This window comes from Caretta caretta, chromosome 4, assembly GCF_965140235.1.
Source record: "Caretta caretta isolate rCarCar2 chromosome 4, rCarCar1.hap1, whole genome shotgun sequence".
NCBI lineage: Eukaryota > Metazoa > Chordata > Testudines > Cheloniidae > Caretta > Caretta caretta.
In genome coordinates, this window is record NC_134209.1 from 13385116 (window position 1) to 13400928 (window position 15813).

A 15813-nucleotide genomic window follows, 5' to 3' on the forward strand; every position below is an offset into this window, starting at 1 on the left:
CAAATCATAGTGTCCCTCAGCTAAGAAGCATGACATAAACCAACAATTGTGATATAAAACCCTAATTTTTGTTTGTGTTAAATTAACAACCTAATTTTATAATTCCAGAGACCTTAATTTTTGACTTTCTACAGTTTGCAGTTTTTAGGCTGGAGGAGACCAAAAAAATCCATGAGCTGCAGAATGTGAATTGTTGGGGCCTATTTTTAATTGATTAGAACTCAGAAACTAATCTGAAAATTCAATCTTTGCTCAGTTACTATATGCTGAATATTTGGGGCAGTTCCACTGTGTTTTTCATATAAAACAAGGAGTTTGAACTTTAAGTGCAAGATTGAATGCTACTTTAACTATACCAGTGCAATAGCACCTTCCCAGTGCCACAGTGATAACACATGAAGTGTATCAGAGCTATGTAAAAAACGGGTCAGAGATTTTCACTTGGACCTTTCTGTCCATTGAAGCCAATGGAAATTGAGGGCACTTAGCGCCTTGCTGGGTCAAACCACACAGCTCACCAATATTCATTTACTCCCAGTTCCTTCTTCATAAACCTCCACTAATCTTTGGAGACGCACCTTGTATCCTCCCCCTTCCTCTGTCTACAATCCACCTTCTTTACAAATTCCTGCCAGGCTGAGATCTTCTGTGCAACATTCCAACCTCCAGCAATTTGTTATGCCTGTGCAACTATCCTCTGAAAACAGGGATTTAACATGGATACCCTGACCCAACTGTAACTGCACACGCTGTGCTGTAGTGTAATGTCTCTGAATCCCTTTCCATACCCCTTAAATATCATGGTTATAACTCTGATGGTCCAAGAACAGGCCTTTTGTGTTCTGAAATTGCAGAATTTCTCAATTGGCTTATAACGTGTGTAGCACAGTAAATGTTTTGAATGTTTCTTTTAATTGTACCTTTTGTGAGTGAAGGACTAAATTGCAAATTTTTCTATCAGTGCAAGAATTGTTAATTATTTCTCTAAAAAGTGTAATGGAGAGACCAAAGTATACCCCATAGGATACAGCAGTACTGAAATGAAAATAGAAAGCTCGTTACCAGATAAGGAATTCTGAGAATTCTTCATAGTTCATTCATGCATCCCATGTTACCCTATATAACATGACAGTGGGATACTTCCAGCTGGGTTGAGGTGATCATTGAAAGTCTGTTAATGAAGGGTTGGATAGCTATGAACAGCAATTCTGTGTTTTTGTCACTTTAAGCATTATATTGTCAAGGTATTAAAAACAATGGGTCCGGTTCTCCACAGCCTTTCAGAGAGTGTGGTTGTTTGCACTGTGCAAAGAAACTGTAAAGCTCTACCAGATGACAAAGTGTGTATTTATCGTAGCTGGTTAAAAATCTTCCATCCATATTCTTTTCTGGTGGAACATTTTTGAAGAAAGTATCTGCTTTCTTAGAAAAATTTCAAACGTTTATTAGAAAACCAAAATTTTCAGTTTGGGGACAAAAGTTTTTGGTTTTCTGCCAAAAAGTTAAAAAAAAATTTGTATTCCCCCCCAAGAAAAGACACCAACATTTCCTATCTGGGGGAGGGGGGAGAATTTCCATTTTCCACCCAGTGCAACTGATTATACCTGCTTTGTGTTGGTGTACATGGGTGTGATGCAGGAATTGCCGGGTGGAGTTCTCTGGCCTGGGTCATGCAAGAAGTCAGACATAGAAGTCTTAATGGGCTCTTCTGGCCTTACAGTCTAATGGTGAAATCCTGGATCCTTTGAGGTCAATGGGAAAACTCTCTGATTATACATATGGGAAACTAAGGCACAAAGAGATACTAATGGTCTGTCTACATTAGTCAGGAGGTATGATTTGCTGTGTAGACAAACTCAAGCTAGCTTTGGTCTAGCTAGCTACCTCCTGATTCCATTGCAGACATTCCGTAAGTGACTTGCCCATGGTCACACAGGAAGTCTTTGGTGCAGCATGGAATTGAACTCTGGTCTTTTAAATCTTAGCTTACTGACCTAAGCACTGAGCCAACCTTCCTCTCCTGTTGTGAAGAGCCACACTGCATGCTCTCCTGGGTGAGGTGAGAGGCAGGCAGACCCAAACTGATATGGGGCTTAGCCTTCAATCTACATGGAGGCCGGAGAGCAGCAGAGCATGACATCAGGAAAGCTGTAGATCTCCTCCACTCCCCCATGTCTTCTCCTTTCTGCATGGCCAGCCTCTGTGCCATACTGCCACTGGCTACCTGTCAGCAGCAGCAGCAGCAGCGATGTTAACCCTGTAGCGGGAGTGTTACAAAGGGTGTAGTATAAGCTGTTCCTGCTCAGTCTTGTGTGGCATTTCCGCCTCTTCCAAAGAGGAATATGTTACATCTTATGCAGTGGCTGTTTCCCAGCCTCTCTCAGGCAGGTTCTCTCTCGCTCTCTTTATACAATGCTTAGCACGATGATCTGAGTTCTGGAAAACATGCTTTTAATGAGAGTTAAGAAGCTCAATCATTTTAGTTTGTCCAAGAGAAGGTTAAGAGGTTACAGGATCACAGTCTACAAGCACCTACATGGGGCAGCGATTTCTGATTGTAGATGGTTTGTTAATCTAGCAGAAAAAGGTATGACAGCCAATGGCTAGAAGCTAAAGGAAGAAAAATTCAGACTAGAAATAAGGCTTTTTTTTTTTTTTTTTTTTAACAGGAAGGGTGATGGATTAGTGGAACAACTTGCCAAGGGTTGTGATGGATTCTCTCTTAAATGAGGTCCAAATACCTTTCTAAAAGGTACATTCTAGCTCAAGCAGAATTTATGGGCTTGATGCAGGAGTTGCTGTGTCTTTCACAGGAGGTAAGACTAGGTGAATGATTGTTTTTTGGGCCCTGGGCTGGAACCCGGTGGAGCAGGGGGTGCCCAGCTTCCCCTACCCCTGGCCACTGACTCTCACCATTGGGATACACAACCACAAGCGCCTGTCTGGAGTATCATCACTAGGTGGTACTGCCAGCCTCAGACTCAAAACCCCCCTTTGAAATTCCCCATCAGTCTTCTCTTCTCCAGATTAACCCTCCAGATCCCTTTCTGCAGTACTCCTTCCCAGGCAGTCATTTCCCATTTTGTATGTGTGCAACTGATTGTTCCTTCCTAAGCGGAGTTCTGTGCATTTTTCCTTATTGAATTTAATCCTATTTACTTCAGACCATTTCTCCGGTTTGTCCAGATCATTTTGAATTTTAATCCTATCCTCCAAAGCACTTGCAACCCCTCCCAGCTTGGTATCGTCTGCAAACTTCATAAGTGTACTCTCTATGCCATTATCTGAATCATTGATGAAGATATTGAACAGAACCAGACCCAGAACTGATCCCTGCAGAACCCCTCTTGTTATGCCCTTCCAGCATGACTGTGAACCACTGATAACTACTCTCTGGGAATGGTTTCAGAGTAGCAGCTGTGTTAGTCTGTATTCGCAAAAAGAAAAAGAGGACTTCTGGCACCTTAGAGGCTAAATTTTATTTGAGCATAAGCTTTTGTGAGCTACAGCTCACTTCATCGGATGCATTCAGTGGAAAAAATCTCTGGGAATGATTTTCCAGCCAGGTATATACCCACCTTATAGTAGCTCATCTAGGTTGTATTTCCCTAGTTGATTTATGAGAAGGTCTTGTGTGACAGTATCAAAGGCTTTACTAAAGTCAAGATATACCACATCTACTGCTTCCCCCCATTCACAAGGCTTGTTAGCTTTCTTTGGCAGGTAATCAGGTTGGTTTGACATGAGTTGTTCTTGACAAATCCATGCTGACTGTTACATTCGACCTTATTATCTTCTAGATGTTTGCAAATTGCTTGCTTGATTATTTGCTCCATTATCTTTCTTGATACTGAAGTTAAGATGACTGGTCTGTAATTCCCCAGATTGTTGTTGTTCAACATTTTATAGATTTGCCCTTTTCCAGTCCTCTGGAATCTCTCCCGTCTTCCATGACTTTTCAAAGATAATCACTAATAGGTCAGATATCTCCTTAGTCAGCTCCTTGAGTATTCTAGGATGTATTTCATCAGGCCTTGGTGACTTGAAGATATCTAACTTGTCTAAGTAATTTTTAACTTGTTCTTTCCCTATTTTAGCCTCTGATCCTTCCTCATTTTCACTGGCATTCTATGTTAGACTTCCAATCACCACCAACTTCCTTGGTGAAAACCGAAACAAAAAGATTCTTTAGCACTTCTGCCATTTCAACATTTTCTGTTATTGTTTTTCCCTTGTCATTGAGTAACAGGCCTACCCTGTCCTTGGTCTTCCTCTCGCTTCTAATGGATTTGTAGAATGTTTTCTTGTTACCCTTTATATTTCTAGTTTGTTTAATCTCATTTTCTGAATTGGCCTTTCTAATTTTGTCCTTACATACTTGTGTTATTTGTTTATATTCATCCTTTGTAATTTGACCTAGTTTCCACTTTTTTCCAGACTCTTCTTTGAGTTTCAGATGACTGAAGATCTCCTGATTAAGCCAGGGGTGGTCTGTTGCCATAGTTCCTGTCTTTCCTGAGCAGTGGGACAGTCTGTTCTTGTGCTCTTAGTCATTCCGTTTGAAAAACTGCCAACTCTCTTGAACAGTTTTTCCCCTTTAGACTTGCTTCCCATGGGATCTTACCTAACAACTCCATGCGTTTGCCAAAGTCTACCTTCTTGAAATCCATAGTCTTTATTGTGCTGTTCTCCCTCCTACCATTCCTTAGACTCATGAACTCATCATTTCATGATCTCTTTCACCCAAACTGCCTTCCACTTTCAAATTCCCAACCAGTTCCTCCCTATTTGTCAAAAATCACATCTAGAACAGTCTCTCCCCTAGTAGCTTTCTCCACCTTCTGAAATAAAAAATTGTCTCCAATACAGTTGAAGAACTTGTTGGATAATCTGTTCCCTGCTGTGTTTTCCCAACCAACATCTGGGTAGTTGAAGTCTCCCATCACCACCAAGTCCTGTGCTTTGGATTATTTTCCTAGTTGTTTAAATAAAGCCTCATCCACCTCTTCTTCCTGGCTAGGTGGTCTGTAGTAGACCCTTATGACATCATCCTTATTTTTCACCCCTTTTATCCTTACCTAGAGACTTTCAACAAGTCTGTCTCCTATTTCCATCTCAACCTCAGTCCAAATGTATACATTTTTAATATATAAGGCAACAGCTCCTCCCTTTTTTCCCTGCCTGTCCTTCCTGAGCAAGCTGTAACCTTCTATACCAATATCCCAGTCATGCATATTATCCCACCAGGTCTCTGTGATGCCAACTATGTCATAGTTGTGTTATTAACTAGCATTTCAAGTTCTTCCTGCTTATTCCCCATACTTCTCATATTATACACATATCAAAGACACTGATTTGATTTCCTGCCCTATGATCTCTATTGTCTCTCCCTTATCTCTGTTATAACAGCCCATGCTCCCCCCAGACTCTGACCCTTCTCCCATGTCTCCATGTTTTTGACCTACCTGTGGGCTTTTGTTACCTGCCCCTTTTGAACCTAGTTTAAAGCCCTCCTCACTAGGTTAGCCAGCCTGTGTCCATATATGCTCTTCCCTTTTCTCGATAGGTGGACCCCATCTCTGCTCAGCAGTCTTTCCTCCTGGAACAGTTTGTCCCCATGGTTAATCACCATCACTATTAAAAATGTATGCCTGACTTTTCTAATTTTCAGTTTGTCTGGCTTCAGTTGCCAGTCACTGGTTCTTCTTCTGTCTTTCTCCACTAGACTAAAAAGCCCTTTACAGAGTCAAAGTAGGTGAGGTAATATCTTTTATTTCCCTAACTTCTGTTGGTGAGAGAGACAAGTTTTCGAGCCACACAGAGCTCTTCTTCGGCTCTGTGAAAGGTACTCCATGTGTCACGAGGTGTTTAGACCCCTCACTGGCCAAGCGGGGGGTTAAGAAATAGTTATGGGTTAAGGAAGCCCCACCCCATGCCCTTCCCAAGCATGCTTGGACTGGAGGCAGGATTTAAAAGCAGCCAGACAGCTCAGTCTGGGGCTGACGAGCCAGGACTTACCCTGGGAGGTCCCAGGAGGACAGAGTTGGGCCTGCACTGGGCTGGTGAGCAGGAGAAACACAGCACCTGGTGGATGGGATGAGGGCTGGGACCCCTGATGGCGATGTTCCCCAGAGTTGGGCAGTGGCCAGATGAGACATGGACTAGATTTGGAAGTGGCTCAGGGAAGCTGATGGGAGGCTGAACACCATACTGAGCCAGGTGAGCAGCCTAGTCAGCCTCACAGGAACCTGGTTTGGAACCTGGTGGAGTAGGGTGGGCCAGGTTCCCCTGCTCCCGCTTTAGGCTATAGCCACTAGGTAGAGTTGCCGTCATACTGAACTGTTACCACTAGGCAGGGTTGTCACCATATTGGATTATAATTACTAGGCAGGATCAACCTGCACCTTCCCTGATCACACCCTGCATCACAGCAAAATGCAAGGTGGAAAAGATTGTTTACAGTATGTGCTAACTACTTATGGTAAGGGACCATTCAAGGTAGAGTGGCCTGTTAACACCTCTGCAGTCAGACCGAAAAGAGGGGGGTTAATGGGTTACAGATTATTGTTGTAAACCATAAATCCAGTGGCTCTATTCAGTCCATAATTTTAGTATCTAGCAGAGTAATGAATTTATGCCCCCAGGCTTGTCTTCTGACAGTGTTGTGCAGGTTTCCTTTGAGGATGAGGGCTGATAGGTCAGATATAGAGCAATCGCTTTTGTGAAAAGTGCTCACCCACAGGTGATATGGTGTTTTTATCTTTTGTCATTTTCCTGTGTGAGTTCATTTGAGAGCATAGTGATTGTGTGGTTTCACCCACCTAGTTGTTGTTGGGGGCATTTAGTGCCCTGGATGAGGTACACCACATGTTGTGACGGGCATGTGTAGGATCCATGGATCTTGAAAGGTGTGTTGCAGTGGGTATTGATCATTTTACCAGTGGAGATATGTCTTCAGATTTTGCATCTGTTGTTCATCCATTTCACCAATAACAATTTTACACTCAACAACAAACATCTTTCCCAAACCAAGGGAACAGCCCTGGATACTACTATCTCCAATATTCCAGCCTCTTCATGGACCAGTGCACCACAAAACGAATGATATACCTGAGATACATTGATGGTATTTTCATCCTCTGGACAGATGCCCTACAATCCCTCATAGATTTCCATAACAACTTCAACAACCACCACCCATCCATCAAACTCTCTCTAGAACACTCACACACTAGCATCAACTTACTGGACACCACAATCAGCTTCAGCAATGGAACCCTACAGACAACCATAAACAAGAAACCCATGGATCACCACACCTACCTTTACAGATCAGTAACCACCCCAAACACACCAAGAAATCTGTTCTCTACAGCCAGTCACTCAGATACCACAGAATATGCTCCGAGGAGAAAGTCTAGGATATATACCTTAACACACTTAAAACCGCCTTCACCAGACAAGGACACTCCACCAGAGAAGTAGATTGCATCATGGAACGGGCCACCCAAATACCCTGAGAGAACCTGCTTCAATACAGAAATAGCATGTCCTCTGACTGCACACCCCTAGTTGTCACCTACCACCCCACACTGAAACCCATACAGGGTATCATCAAACAACTACAATCCATACTCAGTGGGGACCCAATTCTGAAAGAAATCTTTCCTGAACCCCCTTTTCTGGCCTTCAAGCAGCCCCCCAATCTGTCTAAACTCATCAGAAGCAAGCTCCCCACAGACGAGGACACAGCAACTCAAAGTGGCACCAGACCCTGCCAGAACAACAGGTGCAAAACCTGCAGACATTTCTCCACTGCTACAATGATCAACTGCCCCCCTACACCTTTCAAGATATATGGATGCTACACATGCCTATCACAACAGATGGTGTACCTCATCCAATGCACTAAATGCTCCAGTAACAACTATGTGGGTGAAACCAGACAATAACTATGCTCTTGAATGAACTCAGAAAAAATGCTAAAAGATGAAAAACTCTATCACACTGTGACCCCTAAATCCCTTTCAAAACCACCGCTTTCCAGTATACAGTCCTCCATTCTGTAGGCATGACCTTGCATTTGGCTGTAATAAAACACTTTTTGTTTGAATGGGCCCAGCTTATCCAGTGAATCCAGATCACTCTGTATCCTACTAGAAACAGCCCAATTCAGTGATGATTCCCCATTGGTGACTACTTTTTGAGATCTGTCAACTGGCCAGGTCTTAATACATTTAACATGTGGTTTATTTATATTATATACTGCTAATTTTTCCATCAGAATTTCAAGTGGTACAAAGTCAAATGCCTTAAAGAAGCCAGCTACTCAGTTAATTTAATCCACCAAATGAGTAATTTTATCAACAAATGAAACCAGGTTTGACCAGACCTATTTTCAATAAAACCATGCTAACTGGTATTAGTTATATTCCTATTCTTTATCAATTGAATCCCATCTCAGCTTTTCCATTATTTTGTCTGGGACTGAGGTGAAGCTAACCAGCCTATAGTTACTTGTGTCATCCTACTCGCCCTTTAAAAAATAATGGCACAACATTAGCACTTTTTCAGTCTTCTGGAATTTATCTGATATTGTTTAAAAACTAGCATATTTTAAGACTTTTGGGTGCAAAATGTTTGTCTCTAGTAGACACTCTCTAACATCCTTCTTAGTAACTAATGGACTGAAAAGTAGTTCATCAGCATGATGCGATATGAGTACAACATCCTGCTTCTTTCCAAATGCAGAACAGAAATATTTATTCAACACTTCTGATTTTTATGCATCATGATTAATAGTCTTACTACTTCCAGCTAGTAAGGGATCTATGCCATTGTTAGGATTTTTTCTTTTCTTAATATACTTAAACTTCTTATTACCTTTACCCTGACAGACATGGAGTTTCCCTGATGCACTTAACTTCCCTTATCAATTTGCTACACTTCACAACTCCTAATTTATACTGAACACTGTGTTTTTCTTTTTTCAGTTTGTTGGTTGTTTCTAATTGTTGCCTTCATTTCCCCACTGAACCAGGACTGTCTTTCATCCAAAGTTGCACTATTTTTTTCTTTGTGGAACCTTGGCTTTTTGGCCATCTAATAAACTCTCCTTAAAATATTCCCAGTTTTCACTCAGGTTTTTCAGTTAAATTTTTCCTTCCAATCATTTCATTCATAGTTTTCCTCATCTTTGGGAAATTAGCCCTTTGAAAGCAATAAGCATATATTACTCATTGAAATTGTCCTCTGTTTCTCTGCAAAGTAAACTAAGGACTGTACTTTCTAAGAAAGAAAGAAAGATGATGACCTCCCAGATTCCCATTTTCCAGTGTAACACTCTTGTCAAAGGAGGGGCTCAAAGTGATGGTGGTGATGAAAATTTAAATGGCCTGAGGCAGAGTTTAATGGGTCTTCGTTTCAACAGGTGTAGCTTGCCTTGCTGCAATGCTGTGTGGTTGATCTAGGGCAGACAACAGAAACAGTGACTTTTGGCATCTCTGTTGTGACCTATCCCTAATATGAGAGTTCTAGACTACTTTACACTTAATTCTTTTAGATACCAGCTCTTTTATAGTGGCACTGTTTTCAGTGTGGCAGCCAGACCAGGAACCTAGATCCTTGCACCACACAAGCTTTGGTTATGTGTGTCTGTGCTGGTATGAATGACTAACTGACTGAAAAATGGTCCTCCAGCTATGTTTAAAGAATGGCCATTGATGCGTTGTGATAAGAGAATGTAGATAATAGTGTGTCCTTGATTAGCTGCTAGGCTATGACTTCCTTCAATATCCCAAAACACTCTTTAAATCCAGTGCAATTGTTCATGGTGCCACTTTGAACCCAGTTAGGATCGAGACCCCATTTCTTTGCAAATGAACATTATGGCAGGCCAGAAGTGCCAATGGAGAGCCAGGCAAAGAGTTGAACTTGACAAAACAAGCCCTACCCAAATCACTAATTTCTCCTAATTTGGCCAAAATCCTGGCCCCAGTGAAGTCAATGGCAAATTCCCATCCACTTCATTGGAGCCAAGATTTCATCCCTTTAAAGCCAGTTTATATTGAGGAGATAAAAAAAAAATAAGTGAAATCTCTTAATCTATGGCAGATATTGTCACCCTCAATCCAAGCAGAGAAGGAAAGAAGAGGACATGTTTCTAGGCTTCTAAAGTCCCTGCAACCCTAGCTGCCCTGCTGGTTCATGAGTCAAGAAAAACCTACTGCTACTACAGAGTGCTTTTATAGGTAAATAGTTCCAGGGATTGGTGATTAGGTCTCATTACTAATCCCATAACTTTTACAGTCCACAGAGTATGGGGCATCTTTGAGTTCACACTCATTTATTCAACAAAAGGAGTTGTTTTCAGGATGTGCAGTGAGAGAGCAGATTAAGTTGGATGTTAAGCCATGCATGTAAGTAAATGTGAATTAAGCCATCACTAAATTCTGGCTAATCTACAAAGAGCATTGCCTTTGAGAACCAAGCAAATTAAAAGAAACAGATTAAATGATTTGCATGTAGTTGAACTAAATGCTAAATTTGCCTTAAGGAGGAAATGTTTATGCTCTTTCTTTGCATGACAGAAAACAACTAATTGTGTCCATAGTTAAAAGGATTAAATGTGCCTGGATCAGAGTTTTCAAAACATGAAAACTCCTGCTCATCCTCTGCTGACATATACAGCTAATCAAGTGAAAATGCAAATCTGTGAAATTCTAAGCAACAGATCTGTTAGAGCCTGACTGCAACATTGTTGCTTCCCCACTTATTTTAGTGAATGAAAGGAAAATTAACATTAATGGCACAAAATATCTATATCTTAGGGAACAAATTTCTATACCTGCTCTTCATATTCAGAGTGGCCTCAATTCACCACAAGGAAATGATGCAGAGCTGAGGGGATAATTCTGTAGCAGCCCTTGCTTGTTGTCATTGGGCAGCTCAGAAAGGATAGACCAATTTTTTTCAGCAGAGGAGGAGCCAGACCTCTTTAAGCACACCCCTTCCTTAGAGTGTCTGCAGCCAGATAAAGTCCCAGTCAGGGATTCTATGATTCTAAGAATCATAGAAGATTAGGGTTGGAAGAGACCTCAGGAGGTCATCGAGTCCAACCCCCTGCTCAAAGCAGGACCAACACCAACTAAATCAACCCAGCCAGAGCTATGTCAAGCCCGGCCTTAAAAACCTCTAAGGATGGAGATTCCACCACATCCCTAGGTAACCCATTCCAGTGCTTCACCACCCTTCTAGGGAAATAGTGTTTCCTAATATCCAACTTAGATCTCCCCCACGGCAATTTGATACCATTGCTCCTTGTTCTGTGATCTGCCACCACTGAGAACAGCCAAGCTCCATCCTCTTTGGAACCCCCCTTCAGGTAGCTGAAGGCTGCTATCAAATCCCCCCTCATTCTTCTCTTCTGCAGACTAAATAACCCCAGTTTCCTCAGCCTCTCCTCATAAATCATGTGCCCCAGCCCCCAATCAGTTTTGTTTCCCTCTACTGGACTCTCCAATTTGTCCACATCCCCTCTGTAGTAGGGGGACCAAAACTGGACACAATACTCCAGATGTGGCTTTACAAGTGCTGAATAGAGGGGAATAGTCACTTCCCTCAATCTGCTGGCAATGCTCCTACTGCTGCAGCCCAATATGTCGTTAGCCTTCTTGGCAACAAGGGCACACTGACTCACATCCAGCTTCTTGTCCACTGTAATCCACAGGTCCTTTTCTGCAGACCTGCCACTTAGCCCAGGGATCAGCAACCTTTGGCGTGTGGCCTGCCAGGGTAAGCCCCCTGGCGGGCCAGGCCAGTTTCTTTACCTGCCTCATCCGCAGGTTCGGCTGATCACAGCTCCCACTGGCTGCAGTTCGCCTCTCTAGGACAATGGGGGCTGCGGGAAGCAGCGCGGGCCGAGGGATGTGCTGGCTGCTGCTTCCTGCCAGGGGGCTTACCCTGGCTGGTCGCGTGCCAAAGGTTGCCGATCCCTAGCTTAGCCAGTCAGTCCTCAGCCTGTAGCAGTGCATGGGATTCTTCCATCTTAAGTGCAGGACTCTGCACTTGTCCTTGTTGAACCTCATCAGATTTCTTTTTGCCCAATCCTCCAATTTGTCTAGATCACTATGGACCCTATCCCTATCCTTCAGCATTTCTACCTATCCCCCCAGCTTAGTGTCATCCGCAAACTTGCTGAGGGTGCAATCCATCCCATCATCAAGATAATTAATGAAGATGTTGAACAAAACTGGCTTCAGGAAAGACCCCTGGGTTACTTCGCTTGATTTCCGTTGCCAACTAGACATTGAGCCATTGATCACTACCCATTGAGCTTGATGATCTAGCCAGCTTTCTATCCACCTTATAGTCCATGCATCCAATCTATACTTTTTAAACTTACTGGCAAGAATACTGTGGGAGACCGTATCAAAAGCTTTGCTAAAGTCAAGATATATCTTGTCCACTGCTTTCCCCATATCCACAGAGCCAATCAGGTTCATCAGGCATGACTTGTCCTTGGTGAATCCATGTTGACTGTTCCTGATCACCTTCCTCTCCTCCAAGAGCTTCAAAATAGATTCCTTGAGGACCCGCTCCATGATTTTTCCAGGGACTAAGGTGAGGCTGATGGGTCTGTAGTTTTCCAGATTCTCCTTCTTCCCTTTTTTAAAGATGGGCACTATATTTGCCTTTTTCCAATCATTTGGAACCTTCCCCGATTGCCACGAGTTTTCAAATATAATGGCCAATGGCTCTGCAATCACATCAGCCAACTCCCTCAGCACCCTTGGATGGATTAGATCTGGACCCATCAACTTGTGCATGTCCAGCCTTTCTAAATAGTCCTTAACCTGTTTTCTCACCACTGTGGGCTGCTCACCTCCTCCCCATACTGTGCTGCCCAATGCAGCAGTCTGGGAGCAAGTCTGTAAAGACCAAGGCAAAAAAAGCATTGAGTACTTCAGTTTTTTCCACATCATCTGTCACTAGGTTGCCTCCCCCATTCAGTAAGGGTCCCACACTTTCCCTGACCACCTTCTTGTTGCTAACATACCTGTAGAAACCCTTCTTGTTACCCTTCACACCCCTTGCTAGCTGCAACTACAATTGTATTTTGGCCTTCCTGATTACACCCCTGCATGCTTGAGCAGTATTTTTATACTCCTCCCTTGTCGTCTGTCCAAGTTTCCACTTCTTGTAAGCTTCCTTTTTGAGTTTAAGCTCACTGAAGATTTCTCTGTTAAGCCAAGCTGGTTGCCTGCCATATTTGCTATTCTGTCTGCACATTGGGGTGGTTTGTTTCTGCACGCTCAATAAGGGTTCTTTAAAATACAGCCTTTCCTGCTCATATTAGCCTCCGAGGGGATCCTGACCATCAGTTCCCTGAGGGTGTGAAAGTCTGATTTTATGAAGTCCAGGGTATGTATTCTCCTGCTCTCCTCCTTTCTTCCTTTTGTCAGGATCCTGAACTCGACCATCTCATGGTCACTGCTGCCTAGGTTGCCATCCACTTCTACTTCCCCTACCAATTCTTCCCTGTTTGTGAGCAGAAGGTCAAGAGGAGCACGGCCCCAAGTTGGTTCCTCCAGCACTTGCACTAGGAAGTTGTCCCCAACAGTCTCCAAACACTTCCTGGATTGTCTGTGTACTGCTCTATTGCTCTCCCAGGAGATGCTAGGGTGACTGAAGTCCCGCATGAGAACCAGGGCCTGTGATCTGGAAACTTCTGTTAGTTGTCCTAAGAAAGCCTCATCTACCTCATCCTCCTGGTCTGGTGGTCTATAGCAGACGCCCACCACGACATCACCCTTGTGGCTCTCGCCTCTAAACTTAACCCAAAGACTCTCAGCAGGCTTTTCTCCAGTTTCATACTGGAGCTCTGAGAAGTCATACTTCTCTTACTTACAGTGCAACTGCCCCACCTTTTCTCCCCCTCCTGTCCTTTCTGGACAGTTTATACACATCCATGATGGTGCTCCAGCCAAGCTCTACGATACAACCACATTTGCTCCAATCCCTGAGACAGAGACCAACACCTACAGTATCTCTATCAAGCATTCTTAAAACTACAATACCCACCTGGGGAAGTGAAGAAACAGATTGACAGAGCCAGAAGGGTATCCAGAAGTCACCGACTACAGGACAGGCCCAACAAAGAAAGTAACAGAACGCCACTGACCATCACCTACAGCCCCCAACTACAACTTCTCCAGCACATCATCAAGGATCTACAACCTATCCTGGAGGACAATCCCTCCCTCTAACATACCTTGGGAGACAGGCCAGTCCTCGCTTACAGACAGCCCCCCAACCTGAAGCAAATACTCACCAGCAACCACAGACCACACCACAGAAACACTGACCCAGCAACCAATCCGTGCAACAAACCCGTTGCCAACTCTGTCCAAGGGACACCATCATAGGACCTAACCACATCAGCCACACCATCAGGGGCTCATTCACCTGCACATCTACCAATGTAATATGTGCCAGAAATGCCCCTCTGCCATGTACATTGGCCAAACCGGACAGTCTCTACGCAGAAGAATAAATGGACACAAATCAGACATCAAGAACTGTAACATTCAAAAACCAGTAGGAGAGCACTTCAATCTCCCAGGACACTCAATAACAGACTCAAAAGTGGCCATTCTTGAACAAAAAAACTTCAAAACCAGACTTCAGTGAGAAACTGCAGAACTGGAATTAATTTGCAAACTTGACACCATCAAATTAGGCCTGAATAAAGACTGGGAGCGGCTGGGTCACTACAAAAAGTAATTTTCCCTCTGATACTCACACCTTCTTGTCAACTGTTGGGAATGGGCCACATCTTCCCTGATTGAATTGGCCTCGTTAGCACTGACCCCCCACTTGATAAGGCAACTCCCATCTTTTCCTGTGCTGTTTGTTTATACCTGCCTACTGTATTTTTCACTCCATGCATCTGATGAAGTGGGTTATAGCCCACAAAAGCTTATGCCCAAATAAATGTGTTAGTCTCTCTAAGGTGCCACAAGGACTCAGTAACCTGAGTTACCCCACCAAGTTTCTGTTACTCCAATCATGTCATAGTTCCTTGATTGTGCCAGGTCTTCCAGTTCTTCCTGCTTGTTTCCTATGCTACTTGTGTTCATGTAGAGGAACCCAAGATAACTAGCCAATTGCCCTACTTTCTCGGTATGAATCAGGAGGCCTCCCCTGTTGCACCCTCCTCCTTGTGTTTCCAGCCGGTATCCCACTTCCCCACTTACCTCCGGGCTTAGGTCACCATCCCCTGGCAAACCTAGTTTAAAGCCCTCCTCACTAGGTTAGCAAGCTTGCCTGCAAAGATTCTCTTCCTTCTCTTCATTAGGTGGATCCCATCTCTTCCTAGCAATCCTCCTTTATGGAACAACATCCCATGGTTGAAGAATCCAAAGCCCTGTCTTTACACCACCTGCATAACTACATATTTACCACCACAATTCGATGGTCCCTACCTGGGCCTTTTCCTTCAACAGGGAGGATGGACGAGAACATGACTTGTGTCTCAAACTCCTTTATCCTTCTTCCCAGAGCCACATAGTGTGCAGTGATCCGCTCAAGGTCATCTTGCTGAGTCGCAGGGGATGGGTTGGCCATCTAAGCATGAGGCTTGGACTAGCTGGCAGCCCGAATGCCACAGCTTCAGATCATAGTGGGGACAATTCAGTTTATTTAATGTGTCTTTCAGATAACACCTTACAAACAAAACTGGATCCTCATTTGAAACCATTTTCCAGGGGCACATATCCCAGTAAGTCAGAGCTATGGGGCCTGTCATGCACC